The following is an 11,542-nucleotide window of genomic DNA, read 5'->3' as shown; positions in this document are numbered from 1 at the left end:
AAATAAATAATACACTAGGTTTCTATGCACTGCACAAAACAGCAGTTGTTGACGTAAATTCTTTAAACGGTGTTATTGAAAAAGGCACATTTAATGTGGATTTAAAATCAAATTGAACCATATGGGAAAATATCATTAATTTATTACATGCATGTTTCGCCTTATTTTACTGTATAATTCAGTTCCAAACAGAAAATGTTACAATAAATATTAGTTCAGCTCCATAACACGAGATAATGCCGGGATCCCCTACAGCGATCTAAGCATACCATGAAAGGATAACGCGGTTTCTATGGGATACGGAGTGTATTCTATTGACCATGTTAGAAGTAGATGACTCCTGAACTTGAAATAAAGGCCAATATTTATGTTTATTGTTTGATACATCGATTTCTTACATATAACAGGTAATATGACTGACAGGGGCACCTTTCACGCAGCGGTCACTTAGTTATTTCAATTTCATTTTTTTATCTTTCTTTTTTTTTTTTTTTTTTTAGAAAGTCATAACCCGTCATCCCTGTCTACACTATTAACATATTTCAAACAATGCGATATACAAAGGCTATTAGGAATCCTTCAACAGACTTGATAGATGATATTGAAGAAAAACAGCCGTTAAGATTATCATTGAATAGTTAAAATACCCGAAAAATCCACATTGAAATGTCTCGAAATATCTTTACTGTTTCTACTAATATTAGATATAAGAAAATATCCACATCGAATGTGTGCCTTCCTTAACACCTGCTGGGTTCGTGATACTGGAAATGGTACTATAACTGATTATTTTTGTCCTGGCGATCTGCTTATCTAAAAGAGGTTGTCGTGTTAACAAATTTGTGGTTAATAAATAAATAATGGTATTAGTAATGCAACGTGGTGTCTTATTAAAGGGCGTTAGATGTTCGTAGACATAAAAGGTGTTCTTGCGTGCTATGGTAGCTTACCAACAGGACATGAATATTTAGCTGAAATAGGTTATATATTGTTGAAGTAAGATCAAGCGAGTACAATAACCAAAAGAGTGGTCGTTTTCTTGTTTTGTGAGACCATAGTTGGGATATTTAAGCAAATAATCTGGGGTTTTTTCTATGGTACTTACAGTCGTTATAAATGACAAAGCTTGTCAACCAACCATATTACTTTTTTATATATTGCGTACCATAGTCAGTTCAATGCTTATATTCACATTCCCTACATATTCTGCTGTCTTATGTACATTCTAATTCCATGTAAACTAAAGTAGCAAATTATGACAACGTGATCCATAAAATGGACGGTTTGACGGTTAGCTGTCAACATGATCATGAATACAATAATGATGTCATAACAGGCATACTATGGAAGGCATTTACAGGTCTTTATTTCTTAAATGTTTCTAATAAATATTGAACTAACATTAAATAATGTTTCTTATATTCTATCGGTCTTGTCTGCCATGTCATACGGTCATGTCACAAATAACAATACAATTATTATGACGACGCTAATACAAAATGAATCTGTGACATCGCACGAAAAACGTACCGTCGAAATTCGCCAGTTTTATATACGAATAAATCTTTCCTAAATTCTCATAAATGCGTTAAATAAGAATCCTGTACTCGGGGCTAGGTTGTGTTGATTTATCAAGCTCGTTTAATAATTTGAATGCCGTATGGTTAAATGCTCGTGACATTTCAAATTATTGAACATGTTTGAACAATTCTGTATCTAATTATAAAATCATTATAGTGTGTAACAGGTTAATGAATGGGTTATCCGTGGCATGTCCTCATTCAGGGTTGTGTTGAAGGCATTGAGTTAAAGGTATAGTATGTAATAGGTAGATATCCGTACAGGTAAGGTCACTCAACCATTCAAGGAGTGAGTGGGGAATTGTTTAGTTTAAATGGCAATCATTTGTTGTTATACCGTCTTATCATTAAAACAAGTTTTTTAGGCGGTTAAGATATGACGTTCCTTAAACTTTTTACCTTGCAGTTTGTTTAGACATACATCTAAAACATGCGGCAGTCTTTGTTGTTACCCATTAGTCAGTATATGACGAGGATATTTAGCCCAGTGATCTATTGTTTGATGGTGTTATAATGCCCCGTCGCCTTCAGGGAAATTCCACGCTTCCGGAGTGCTCTTATTATCAATAAATTTCCTTGCCACCTAATCACCACTTTACATCCTTTCTCTTCAAAGGAGAAATCGGTTAATGTCTGTTCAGAAAAGTCGTCCATTTGTGCAGTAATTGTGTTAACAAGCGATTGTCCCGTACACTGCTCTGTCGTTCTGTGAACCGGAAGTATACACCGGAAGCGGTGTCTGAAGTCACTCACACATGTAAAGTATTTCACATTAAGAGCGTCACGCAACAATTATTATGGTCAGGAACAAGGGTCTCCTCTTTAAATGCGAGAAGTGTTCATTCATGTAATTAGAGACAAGGTGGTAAATTACTCTCAGCTCTATACAAAAAGTTTCACTTACGAGAAATCAATAGTTTTGCCTTGCGTGAGTCAGGAGCGGTATATAAAAGGTTGGCTTAGTAAACAATGCTAACAGATAGTGTAACACACGCGGAGAGAGTTCATCTAAACAAGGAACAGAAGATTCATACGCAATATAATTAATTATTCACATTCAACTGCAGTGAAAGAGAAAGGAATTTCAGCATGGGAAAAGCATTTTTGTGAAATTCCTCAACCCCAAATACTGGATGTAGCTCTTTCTTGGTGTAATGGATGTGAGTAACAATTTTTGTTTGGAAAAAAAATATTTGAAAAGTTAGTCGAAATCGACATAAACATATAATAGAAAGCTTACTTTATTTACATTGAAAATGAAGGGGTCGGCAAACGAACATTTTAGATATTATCTTCATCGAAATTCGCTTGAGGAAAAAGAGCTGCGACTTACGCTGGCAAGAATTGATGAAGCAAAATATGAAAGTCTGAGTAAACTGCGAAGGAAAAAAGATAACTTTGTTGAGAGGAATAGTAGACGTATGTTCATGCTGCATACGAACGGTACCCGTAATGGGAAATGGGCTGTGAAATCCAACATCTCAGTTGGAAGTAGACATCGTGAAATAACTGGTATTCAGTCTGCTGAAAAAATCAAAAGTACAGCCCATAAAGAGCAGAAGTTGCTGTGCAGACGAGAGAGAACAACTACATTTTCGTCGATACAAGTTTCTTCAACACGGAATTATCCTCCCCGACTTGTCAAACATTTAACTGAAGATTGCATCAAACTACCCTCCATAAAACACCTTCAAGCATGTCCTCGAGCAGGGAAGACGGACCCTTCCCTGCTTACCAAACATCATGTTCCGGGTGTCAGCAGTAGTCACGAGACCGAGACCACTGACGAGAGAGACGAAGATGTGACCGATGAAGTACAGGAGAAAACATCACATGCAGAAAAACTTCTGAGGACAAAGAGTGAAATTAGCATTATGAGTATCATACCTGGTTCTAAACTGGAACTGTTCCGTCAGCTAAGTCACCGAGTAAATACTAGTTCGACATGGACCTATCTACTGAGGAATGTGTTTGAGAGACTCACCAACGGTCACAGCGATCCTATACCTGGTGAACAAGGCAAACCCTTGGCTGACGTGTACGACCAGCTCAAAGCATGTCGCTACCTCCGCATGCCAATTTTACACAAGATTACGCCGACATATGTATACGATGCTGATGACGAGGACGACTGCGATGAAGGAAATAACGAAGAATCTGATGAAAACAATGAATTAGGTCAGTAGAAAGGATGTAAGGTCATACATCCATAAAAAATCTTTAAATATTTTCTGTTTTATGGACAATAGAAAAAATACATTCTATAAACTATATTATCATTTATAAAATGGATCGATCCTTTCCTCATTACAGTGTGAATTATATCACACCCAAACAGTTTATTAATTTATCCGGAACAGCTGTAAACAGAAATCAATTCTATAACGTTTATTTCGTGCAAAACATCAACAGAACCGATGCAGATATTGACCGCATTTTTCTCAGTGAATTTATTCATAACTTCAAAGTGACAAAATACATAAATGTTGAATCGAATGCAATTTTGTCGTCGAGTGGGTCTGTTTCCTCCGGAGAAGGTGTGATGCAATATATATCATTGTGATTTGCAAGTGAATATTACAGAACAAGCGTGTCTCTTCCATGTTATGTCCCCCTACAGGTCTACATGATAAACGCTTTGTTTCGTGAGGTCTTGGTGATATAGTGCTGTTCAGTGTCGACAAAGTGCGGTTTGTACATTGTGGTGCCTTATTGTATTAATTTTATACAAAAGTGTTATTGATGTAACTACATAAAAATGTTATCTCTTATTTTATATGGAATCAGCATTTGTTATTTTTCGGGGTTTTTTTGTTTTTTGGTTATGTTTTTTTTTTCTTTTCTTTCTTTTTTTTAATAATGAGCAGAAGAAATGTTTTCCGTGTTCATTTTTATTGAACAATAAGAACAACAAACGAAAAAAAAACAATATTCTTTTTATTCTATGTGTTTAAAGAAATTGCTTTAGATAAATATGTAAATTATTTTATATTAACCTGCACTTTTTTAACTTTAGTTCCGGTATAATTTGACATAGTTAGGTCGTTTGCTTTTCAGTAATATATATTTCCGATATATGACATCTCGTCAATGTATTCAACTTACACAAATAATTTGTAGGGAAATCTTGTGTCAGGAGTACAGCCTTACAAAGAAGATTTAAATGGTTTTCCATTGAATATTATATAATTTTTCAACTTTTAATCATTTCAGTTTAATGACAAAAATAAAGGATAAAGGTAAATAAAAGCACCAGAAGAAGAGCCAAATTTTATCGTTTTTGTTAGGACTTGTTTCTATACCAAAACCTCAGTGAATACACAAACCTTTCTGACGTGTCAACTTAGTAATGATATCAAATTGATACATCATTGGTAGATATAATACATGCATACATTACATTATACATCTACCTAATTATTACATCGTACATACTTTATCAACGAAACATTACATAAAACAAAATTATCATAATCTTATCACATTAGTATGTATACATTCTTTGTATATGTATTTCGAATATAAAACATATATATATATAAACTAGCTTCTAAGAACATCTTTTATATACAGATATATACATTTGTATATACCAATGTATATATTATATTCGATGTGTAATGATTTAACTAACTCTGCAGAGCATCGGGGTTAATGTAAGACCAGAAGAAAATCAGAAGTACCTGGGCGATTTGCGTTTCTCGGGAAGCTTGGTGCAGGGGCATTCTTGTTGTCTTGATTTTCTCATTCGATAAAATACTATACCGTAGTTGTTCTGTGACAAGCCTCGGGTATGATGTTCTGTGAGGTCGTCACCGGCTGCTGCAAGGACACCTGTACTCAAAACTATACCTGGCTGTACACATTTCTACCGTTGAACATTCGTTCGTGTATACACACTTCTCTGTATATCTAACTCCTGTGATACAAAGCCTATATCCAATGTTACAGTTGATCTCTTAATTATACTGTGAGGGAATTTGTAATGACAACACAAACAGAATTTGTTATATTGATCATTATGTATGACATACATGAAATATACGTTGGATTTCCTTTAAGGTCAACTTTTTCAAAGCGACTATAACTATATTCCATACCTTTGTATTATGAATAATGAAATTGATTAAAGATCATTTACCTTAAAATTCTAACTTTCTGAACATATTTAGTGGTTATTTTTCCTGTAATTTTTACATGTACCGATATCAAAGGAAGCCGCTACAAGGACCCTGCAGAACTGATACAGTCGGAAACTAGCTGACCTCTTGCTCGGCAATTAGGTCCGAATTAATTCATTATTGTTTTGATTCTATTTTATGTCCTCCTTTCCTTTTTTTAATGCATGTCATATTTATCTGAGACGATACGACTCTTAGGTACTCTGACTCCTATTTGTTAGTTTATCTGATTCGTTTAATAATACTATGTAGTCTGGAAACAAAACATCGCATCACCTAGATTCTGTAGCGCATGCTTGAAACTTGATAAAATATCATAATATCAAAATGCAATTTCATTTACTGTGGCATCACTCTTTATAAAATTAGGCGAAATGTCACTACTACTTCTGTGAACAAAACATAGCACTTTGAACGAAGACCTTTATAATCATACAGGGAGAATAAGACCAGGCGCTCGGAAAGAGCAAGTGTTTTCTGCTTCGTCGACAGCACCCGCTATACAGATCTAGCTCAAAATGAGAAAGAAGGCAAATCTAAGGAAATAGAATGTTTCCAAACGAGAAAACCATGTCGACCATAAAAATCTAACGTGTCAACACGTGGTGTCTTTCTATAATGTAACATGTCAACACGTGGTGTCTTTCTATAATGTAACGTGTTAACACGTGCCGTCTTTCTATAATGTAACGTGTCAACACGTGGTGTCTTTCTATAATGTAACGTGTCAACACGTGGTGTCTTTCTATAATGTAACGTCAACACGTGGTGTCTTTCTATAATGTAACGTGTCAACACGTGGTGTCTTTCTATAATGTAACGTGTCAACACGTGGTGTCTTTCTATAATGTAACGTGTCAACACGTGGTGTCTTTCTACAATGTAACGTGTTAACACGTGGTGTCTTTCTATAATGCAACGTCAACACGTGGTGTCTTTCTATAATGTAACATGTCAACACGTGGTGTCTTTCTATAATGCAACGTCAACACGTGGTGTCTTTCTATAATGTAACGTGTCAACACGTGTTGTCTTTCTATAATGTAACATGTCAACACGTGGTGTCTTTCTATAATGTAACGTGTCAACACGTGGTGTCTTTCTATAATGTAACGTGTTAACACGTGGTGTCTTTCTATAATGCAACGTCAACACGTGGTGTCTTTCTATAATGTAACATGTCAACACGTGGCGTCTTTCTATAATGTAACGTCAACACGTGGTGTCTTTCTATAATGTAACGTGTCAACACGTGGTGTCTTTCTATAATGTAACATGTCAACACGTGGTGTCTTTCTATAATGTAACATGTCAACACGTGGTGTCTTTCTATAATGTAACATGTCAACACGTGGTGTCTTTCTATAATGTAACATGCCAACACGTGGTGTCTTTCTATAATGTAACATGTCAACACGTGGTGTCTTTCTATAATGTAACGTGTCAACACGTGGTGTCTTTCTATATTGTAACGTGTCAACACGTGGTGTCTTTCTATAATGTAACGTGTCAACACGTGGTGTCTTTCTATAATGTAACGTGTCAACACGTGATGTCTTTCTATAATGACATTACATTTGTATAACTAATAAACAATAGTTTGGTTTGTAGTCGTTCACATTACTAAAACGGACACATCAAAACAATTGATCTTGTTATCATGTTTGTAGTGGTAATCTTTTCACTTTATAACATAAGTCTTATATTTTCTATAATATTACTTACTTCCCCTTTTACGCAACATTTTTTATTATTTTTTCTATCTACCAATTGTATCAGGCAAGCTTTCTGATTTTTTCCCTCACTCCAGCATTATTGTTGATCATGTCATAATTAATTACGAATCAACTTAGCAAGGGATTGAAAATGCTTTAAATGTAACGACCAGAACAAGCAAACAATGTATGCAGGCACTATGAAAATCTGCCTTATACTTACCTAAAGTGGATACACTCTACATAGATGTTCCTGTCTGTATGTAAACTTTCCATCTTTTATTTTGCCGATGGCACATGTGTTGCAGGAAACGCTAGGCTTCTGTTTTGTCTAAGATGTCCATGCGGACAGGTCAAGGTCGAATACTATAGAGTACCTCTCGTTCATTTCCAAGGGAAAAACTATACTTTTTTTTCAACAGTCACAATGTGCGATCAGAAACTAGAAGGCAAAAAAATCGACTTAACAACATATAAATATATTTATATATATGCATTATTGTACTAGTATTTTTTTTTAAGCAAATAATGTAGACTACTTATGATTTACATTACATTAGAAATCCTCCTCGGTATTGACGCAAAGATATAAGCGCGCTAATTATAGTTTATTTCTTAACTAGATTATGGATATCCTATATTAAAATGGCTAGTATGCGTAAGGATTTAATCTTAAAGACCCACTTGATATAAAAGTACGTATGTATTATAAATCTACAGTCTAACTGCCTTGTTTACGTGATCTCCCGGATAATATCAAAGAAAAACACTTATGTAGATTTTCATTATTAAATATCGCCTTTAATCATAGTGATATAAAGATCACGTATGTATTCACTATGGTCCTATTTATGGCCTGAAACGGTTATCACGAAAAATACTAAATCTATAGATATCGTGTACGTATACGTGTGTATATTCTGCACCGGTGGATTTTTTCTGGAAAAAAATCAGTCATAGCATACGGTACAATGGCAAACGTTAGAGACTTAAAGTAAAATCTTACCTAGCATTCTCAAAGAACAAAACAATATAAACATATCTGATGTCACCTTCGAGCATATATTTATTTATAGATACGGTTTAATTTGTAATGTTGAACATCCTATCAACAGCTATGGTAATGTAAGAAAGACATCCCCGGTGTTTGGCTTTTATTGTTTAACGTCCTATCAACAGCTATGGTCATTCAAGGACGGCCTCGCTATTATGATCTTTTTGTTATACCAATCTGGTGGTATTCTCACTCAAACCTTTATTCTCATCCTCGTCATCACAAACCATCATCATGTCATTTATCGTCTCATAAATATTGTCTGTAAGCGTAGTGTTCTCTCCCTTTGTATTATCCCAATGATTTCATTATATCAATTTTGTATCAGCTAAATGTTCAAATACTTAACTTACATCACCGTCTCAAAGCCCTTTTCCATGCAGTAGTTAAAATATACATGGTTAGTCAAATTTTCGGTCCAAATCAATTCACATAATCTCAAGCAAAGATGCCTGTGTTTGTTATGGATAAAAACAATGAAATAATTATTGAATAAAATAACAAACAGAGGTCAGAATCTAACTCTATCTAACTGTTTGTAAGTTTGTTCGTTGAGGAATTATGTACATGTTTTTATGACTGTGATTCATATGGATTTAGACCTTAAGACTCGTTACAAGTATCCCGTCATACTGTAATCGTTTGGATTTGATTTAAACCCCACTTCAGATTAAAAGTACAAACGTATGTAACTCTACATCTGACATTGACCTTGTGTTTATATTACATATCAAAGAAAAACACTTGTAAAATTATTATTTTAATTATGAAACACTCACTTCGGTATTCAAGCATTGATATCATATATGTGTTTACAAATGTTTCTATACACGTATGAACTGAAAAGTATTTACTATTTGAATCAAAGCGAGTTTTTTGGGTTTTCCCAATGTACCCCGGGCTTACAATATGCATTTGTCCTGGTATGCAGACTGATCATTTTATTTTGTTTTATATAATTTGTTTAATCTATATTCTTCATAATTACACACAAAGACAACCAGAGTTCTGGGGATTTTCAATGTAGTCATCAACCTCAAACTATCCATGATACTGTTCTTGTAATGATTTTATTGTCATCGTTTCAATGCATTGGGTTAAAAAAACAATATCTTATTGTTTGGACATAACTATATGTAGCTGTGTTGGACAATGGACTTCCAGTATAACTAAATGTAGCTGTGTTGGGCTATGGACTTCCAGTATGACTAAATGTAGCTGTGATGGGCTATGGACTTCCAGTATAACTAAATGTAGCTGTGCTGGGCTATGGACTTCCAGTATGACTATATGTAACTGTGATGGGCTATGGACTTCCAGTATGACTATATGTAGCTGTGATGGGCTATGGACTTCCAGTATGACTATATGTAGCTGTGATGGGCTATGGACTTCCAGTATGACTAAATGTAGCTGTGTTGGGCTATGGACTTCCAGTATGACTAAATGTAGCTGTGTTGGGCTATGGACTTCCAGTATGACTAATTGTAGCTGTGTTGGGCTATGGACTTCCAGTATGACTAATTGTAGCTGTGTTGGGCTATGGACTTCCAGTATGACTAATTGTAGCTGTGTTGGGCTATGGACTTCCAGTATGACTAATTGTAACTGTGTTGGGCAATGGACTTCCAGTATGATTTAATGTAGCTGTGTTGTGCTATGGACTTCCAGTATGACTAAATGTAGCTGTGATGGGCTATGGACTTCAGTATGACTAAATGTAGCTGTGATGGGCTATGGACTTCCAGTATGATTTAATGTAGCTGTGTTGGGCTATGGACTTCCAGTATGACTAATTGTAGCTGTGTTGGGCTATGGACTTCCAGTATGACTAATTGTAACTGTGTTGGGCAATGGACTTCCAGTATGACTAAATGTAGCTGTGTTGGGCTATGGACTTCCAGTATGACTAAATGTAGCTGTGTTGGGCTATGGACTTCCAGTATGATTTAATGTAGCTGTGATGGGCTATGGACTTCCATTATGATTTAATGTAGCTGTGTTGTGCTATGGACTTCCAGTATGATTTAATGTAGCTGTGTTGGGCTATGGACTTCCAGTATGATTTAATGTAGCTGTGATGGGCAATGGACTTCCAGTATGACTAAATGTAGCTGTAATGGGCTATGGACTTCCAGTATGACTAATTGTACCTGTGTTGGGCTATGGACTTCCAGTATGACTAAATGTAGCTGTGATGGGCTATGGACTTCAAGTATGATTTAATGTAGCTGTGTTGGGCTATGTACTTCCAGTATGACTAAATGTAGCTGTGTTGGGCTATGGACTTCCAGTATGACTAATTGTAGCTGTGTTGTGCTATGGACTTCCAGTATGATTTAATGCAGCTGTGTTGTGCTATGGACTTCCAGTATGACTAAATGTAGCTGTGTTGGGCTATGGACTTCAAGTATGATTTAATGTAGCTGTGATGGGCAATAGACTTCCAGTATGACTAAATGTAGCTGTGTTGGGCTATGGACTTCCAGTATGACTAATTGTAGCTGTAATGGGCTATGGACTTCCAGTATGACTATATGTAGCTGTGATGGGCTATGGACTTCCAGTATGACTAAACGTAGCTGTGATGGACTATGGACTTCCAGTATGACTAAACGTAGCTGTGTTGGGCTATGGTCTTCCAGTATGACTAAATGTAGCTGTGATGAGCTATGGACTTCAGTATGACTAAATGTATCTGTGTTGGGCTATGGACTTCCAGTATGACTAAATGTAGCTGTGTTGTGCTATGGACTTCCAGTATGACTTATTGTAGCTGTGTTTGGCTATGGACTTCCAGTATGACTAAATGTAGCTGTGTTGGGCTATGGACTTCCAGTATGACTAAATGTAGCTGTGTTGGGCTATGGACTTCCAGTATGACTAAATGTAGCTGTGTTGGGCTATGGACTTCCAGTATGATTTAATGTAGCTGTGATGGGCTATGGACTTCCAGTATAACTAAATGTAGCTGTGCTGGGCTATGGACTTCCAGTATGACTATATGTAGCT

The sequence above is a fragment of the Pecten maximus genome, chromosome 4, assembly GCF_902652985.1.
Source record: "Pecten maximus chromosome 4, xPecMax1.1, whole genome shotgun sequence".
Taxonomy (NCBI): domain Eukaryota; kingdom Metazoa; phylum Mollusca; class Bivalvia; order Pectinida; family Pectinidae; genus Pecten; species Pecten maximus.
This window is presented reverse-complemented; position numbering follows the sequence as displayed.